Below are 6,145 nucleotides of genomic sequence, written 5' to 3'. Positions count from 1 at the left end.
TACAATACATACATATTGTAATCATACATACATACATGTACTCCAAAAGAAGGCTTTACGTATTTGTTCTAACTCCCACTACCTAGCTCCATCACGCCCTTTATTTTTTAGATTAAACACCTTGACAGTTTTTGATGTTCATAAAATTCAAATTGCAATTCTAATATACTACGTAAATCACAACTTAGCACCCCTTAATATAATTAATCTATTTAAATATAATAAAGACTATCGTCAATACAATACCCGTTCCCACTCTAAATTCCATTATCCTGTAGCATTCAATCAGTCAACCCTTTATTCATTTAAATCCACTGGTCCTCGAATATGGAATTCCCTCCCTTGCAATGTAATTTCTAGCACAAATGTTACTGCATTTAAAACAAAACTTAAAAGTTCACTTGTAATTATGTATGCCAATTAATCACAGAATTTTATTTCCACACCCTTTCCTGCCCCCCCTCCCCTGTAGGCTTACCGTCTTATTTTCCTATGTATTATTTGTGTTTATTATTGTTACCTTTTCACTTTTATGTACGTTTATATATATATATATATATATATATATATATATATATATATGTATTGGGTGTCCCACTCATCAAGCTTTTGCTTTTAGGGGCACCCTAATCATTTAATCTATACTGTACATTCAAGTATGATTTTGTATATATTTTGCTTTGTATATTGATTTTTTGAATGATGAATAACATGAATTGAATTGAATATCTGGGGGAATACATATACATCCCACCTTAGCAAATTACATATTTTACAGAAGAAATCAGTAAGAGTTATTACAAAATCTAATAGTAACTCGAGCTCTATCCCTTTATTTAAAGAACTAAATATCTTGCCTATTCAGAAAATGACTATTCGTAATTCACTAATATTTATGTATCTAATAAAAACAATATGTTTCCTCTAAAATTTTGAAATATATTCATTCATAATTATAATTTCCATTCCTATTCAACTCGCCAGAAAAATCAATTTCATCTTCCCAAATTACGTTTAACCTCGTCATTAATATCTCTTTCCTACAATGGTATCAAATATTGGAATAATTTACATAAATCAATCCAGGAAAGTACTACTTTATCTAGATTTAAAAAACTGTAAAAAAACAATTACTTAATGAAATATAGGATCCTTGTTTGTATGTGTGTGTGTGTGTCCCTGTGTGGGTGTGTGAATGGGTGTTTGTAGGTTGTGTATGTATGTAATCTTGATCGATTACTTGTTAATCTATTCTGTTGACATTATTTTCATAATGTATTTTATATATTTTATGTAAAGGGCTAATATTTACAAGCTTCGGCTTCACTTTGGTCCTAACCATCACATGATATATGTTTTGTAATTATTGGTTTTAATCAACGAACGTAGAGGGCAGCAACACACAAGCGTGTTGCTCTAAGGAAGGTCAACTCCGCTCGAATTTTGTGACCACTCTAAAAAATAAGGTGGACTTTTCGGAAATTTGTCGAGTTGATTTTTTTCATTTGTTAATTTCAAATATTTTGTATGAACAATTATAAGATCCGTTATTCTGGGTAGAAATATTAAAAAATATTACTTTTATTTTTAAAGAAATTATTTAGCTTAAATAATCATGATTTTGACATTTTTCCTCATTTTGGAATATTATGTCTATGACGAGGATACTTCTTATCTCTTATTTTCCTCTGCTGAACTTCGCTGCTCCACTAACAAATGCATAGGCAACCACCGTAATAATCGAGGTAATTTTTCTGGCCTGGGTGCGCCGAGTCTGGGCGGTCGCGTAGCTAACTAGTGACGTTGATGATGCGCTGGGGCTTCAGTCGACTCGTCATAGATCTTCTAGCAACATAGACAATGACGTCTAATTTGCCTGGTCTGATTTGAAGTGCAATTGCTTCAGGGCTGATGTTTATCAACGATGATTGTTCAAGGTCAGATTTCAAATTTTAAATTGCATTTGACTTTTAAGTCTATAAATCTTAATCCAAGGCGCTGAATCCCCGAAATCCGGGTCTAAATTTCAACTTCGAGTCCGAGACTATGGACGGCGAAAAAACCCATGCATCGGATGCATTGCATTGGCTGCGCGCTGCGCTGCAGCTGCACAGCCAGGTGCTGCGTTGCGTACGGGCTTGACCGGCAGAACGCGTATTTTTTTGGAGAAATTTCGAAAGCGAAAGAGCAAAGTGACTGAGCTCGTCGTGATCTTATGCATTTTCTAACTGAATTTTAAATTAAAGATTTCATGCCTAACACTAAGGCCTAACGGTAACTTGCCAACCATATAATCTTCTAGTTCTAGATCTAGACTTTACCCTGTAGGCATTTTACGGACTAAAAAATCCATAACCTCCTACTCCTAGCGGCTAGTCCATACAGGCTGGCCTTAATTGAACCAAACTTAGCTTGCATGGACCAACCCTCAAATGGTCTAGATTTAGACGTCCTATACTATAAGACAATGTGGAATTCGTCTGTTTTGAGTTTATTATTATTTTAGTATTTTTTTAAATTTTTGCATAGACTATCTCATTCCAACAAGTCGTGCTAGATCTATTCTAGATCTACATGTACTTAGATATCCAGTGTGGAACAACATCTTCAACAAACAGATCGAGACTGGTCAAAGCATTTGTGTAGTTAGACAAATAAAGTTAGATCTTCAGACTTGGGTCTATCGATCAACTAGACAGGAATAACCATCGTTTCTGGGGATTTATTCAACAATTTCTGACATTTTACTATAATCTCCATCGGTGAGTGAGCCAGCGCAATTCAGCAGAACAACCAAAATACAGAGACTGAAGTTTTTGGTCTATCGATCAACATGATCAAGATCTAGGTTAGATGTAGACTTCACTTATTAATGATTGAAATGTATTTCTAAATTTAAAAGTTTTGGGGAAAATGGTGAAAAGAAATGATAACATACTACTGATAGATACGTAAATAATTTTTAATACCCATTGGCATTGCTGCCGGCTCTAATAAATAAATAAATGAGTCACAGCCTATGATATTGGACTGCAGATAAATGCTGATCGACGCCTAGCAGAACAAGTACCAGTGCTAGACTAGGGCGTTGAAATCTAAGCAGACGACGAAGCATAATGTAGCTTAAGCATAGAATGATGATGGGTTCAGCGAAGAGCCCAGAAAAAATAAGGTTGCTATATTCAATCCCGAAATGCTTTGCGAGTGGTCACAAAATCGTCTCGGCGCAAATCACCTAATACAGCCGTCTGATGAAATCGCTGATAACAACAATCACCGATTTGGTAATGATTTTAGTTTCCTGAAACTTGCATTTGTAAAGTTTTAAATATCAAAGTATGTTTTCATATTTATGTATATCCCTGAACACATTTTTTATGTTATCTTTGATATCGTTGTAGTCATATTCTTTCATATTCGTTTCTTGATCACTACTAATTTGTTGTTGTATTGGATCGGCATTTGAATTCGCTGTCATGAACAATAAAATGTGCGCGCAGCTCAGTTGCATGCGCGTATCGAGTTGACCTTCCTTAGAGCAACAAGCTTGTGTGTTGCTGCCTTCTACGTTCGTTGGTTTTAGTAAATGAACTTGAACTTCTTTGCGCGTGTTTGTGAGATTTAGACCTAGAATCTGGGCATTCTAAGTACATTTTCTTTTATTATAAATATCAATAATGCCAATATAATATCAATAATAAAAATCAATAGAGCGAGCTAAACAAGTTGATGGCAATCAGAAGAGGATCAGTTTAAGCACTATTTCAAGCATCGTAGGAAAATTGTGAAGTGGATAGGGATCGTAGTTCACAAATGATGCGAGCTCGAAGCGCGAACCGATTTTTAAAAATTATTATTTAGACCAAGCATCCAGTGAAATTGTAAGGATATTTTGTCACCATATTAAAATGACTCTTCCTAAGCGAGATAAAACTTTTCAATATCGATATTCCATTCTGAAGAAAAGGACAATTTTATTATTAGGAAATCATGAACCTTTCACCTTAATTATCAATCTAATAGTAATGAGAGCTCGAAATCTATTGATATTAATGCCTTAAAACCGTACATTTTAATCATTTTTTAATATTTTTTTACGGCCTACTCATATGGTAATCCTGTTATGCAGAGCTAATCAGAGTCTCAAGTTGAGGAGAAGGTCTTGATGCGCGCGCATTTGCGTTGCGTACATGTGAACCAACAGAATACGGTGCCTTTGGGGATATCGGCCGGCCATAGATTAAAAATGGATATAATACCTCCTCCGTACTTTCCTCTCTGTTTTTCAGCGTTTTTGTCTCACCTGCGAAACTTGGCCATAAGGTTAATCAAGTATTACTGAACATCCTATTAAAGTTTCATGTCACATGACCAAGGTCAAAGGTCATTTAGGGTCAATGAACTTAGACCATGTTGGAGGAATCAACATTGAAATCTTAACCTGAGGTTAAGTTTTTGAAATGTCATCATAACTTAAAAAATATATGGACCTAGTTCATGAAACTTGGACATAAGGTTAATCAAGTATCACTGAACATCCTGCATGAGTTTCACGTCACATGACCAAGGTCAAAGGTCATTTAGGGTCAATGAACTTTGGCCGAATCGGGGATATCTGTTGAATTCCCATCATAACTTTGAAAGTTTATGGATCTGATTCATGAAACTTGAACATAATAGTAATCAAGCATCACTGAATATTTTGTGCAAGTTTCAGGTCTCATGATTAAGGTCAAAGGTCATTTAGGGTCAATGAACTTTGGCCAAATCGGGGGTATCTGTTGAATTACCATCATAACTTTGAAAGTTTATTAGTCTAGTTCATTAAACTTGGACATATGAGTAATCAAATATCACTGAACATCCTGTGCGCGTTTCAGGTCACATGACCAAGGTCAAAGGTCAATGAACTTTGGCCGAAGTGGGTGTATCAGTTGAATTACCATCAAAACTTTGAAAGTTTATGGATCTGATTCATGAAACTTGTACATAAGAGTAATCAAGTATCACTGAACATCCTGTGCGAGTTTCAGGTCACATGATCAAGGTCAAAGGTCATGTAAGGTCAATGAACTTTGGCCATGTTGGGGTTTTTTGTTGAATAACCATCATATCTCTGTAAGTTTATTGGTCTAGTTCATAAAAAGTGGACATAAGAGTAACCATGTACAGTGCCGGCCGCGGGAAACGTCACAGTGCCCCCTAGGGCGGACGCGGTAGCCCGTAGCGGGCATTTGAGGGGAGCGGACGCGGGAAGACGCCCGCGTCCACTCCCCTAGAAAATTATTGCCCTAGGGAACCGCCCGCGTCTATCCCCGGGGCACTGTGACGTTTCCCGCGGCCGGCACTGTAACACTAAAACTTTTCGAAAACTATCTTTCAAATCGGAAGCAAAGGTAATAAGAGGCTGATAAAAGAAATAGAAAACTGGGAGCCCGGACTGAGAGAAGGGGAAAGGGGAGAAAGAGAGTAGAGGGGGGGGGGGGGGGGTGAAGAAGAGAAAGAGAGAAAAGGTAAAATGGAGAAGGGGGACATTAAAACAAGAAGAAGAACCTAGAGAGAAAGAAAACAGAGGTGATGAAAAAAGCGAAGGTGAGATAGAAAGAAAAGAGGGAAGGTGGAAGGCAAATAAAAGAAAGAAGGATAAAGAGAAGGAATAAGGGGTGAGAAATTAAAAAGGAAGGGAAAATTGAGAAAGATGAAATAGCGGGGATAAAAGTTACTGAAGGCGAGAAAGAGAGAGGGAAAGGGACTAAGAAAAGAAACAAGGAAAAGGAAAGAAAAGGATACGACTATTCTTATCAAAATACTGGAACCCCTCTCTAATTTTCATCATTTTTTATCCCCTTCCTGATTTACCTTTATCTATCTCAACCACTAGCTCTCATCTTTTCCCGATGTTTATCTGTGGACGTCATTTTCATATGCACCTCTCATCATCAAATTAATTTTCATTTATCGTTTAGTTATAAAACTACTCATTCTCTCTTCCCAACATATAATGCTATGTTAAATTAAGCTACTTATACATTTCTATAGAATACAAGAAACTGTTGTTTCGCAATATAACGGAGGGGGTATTACACAAGAAGGGGAAGGGAAAGCAATAGAAAATAAAGGGGAGAAACAAATCAAGGAGTGAAAG

This window comes from Lytechinus variegatus, chromosome 11 (assembly GCF_018143015.1).
Source record: "Lytechinus variegatus isolate NC3 chromosome 11, Lvar_3.0, whole genome shotgun sequence".
In the NCBI taxonomy this organism is placed as follows: Eukaryota; Metazoa; Echinodermata; class Echinoidea; order Temnopleuroida; family Toxopneustidae; genus Lytechinus; species Lytechinus variegatus.
This window is presented reverse-complemented; position numbering follows the sequence as displayed.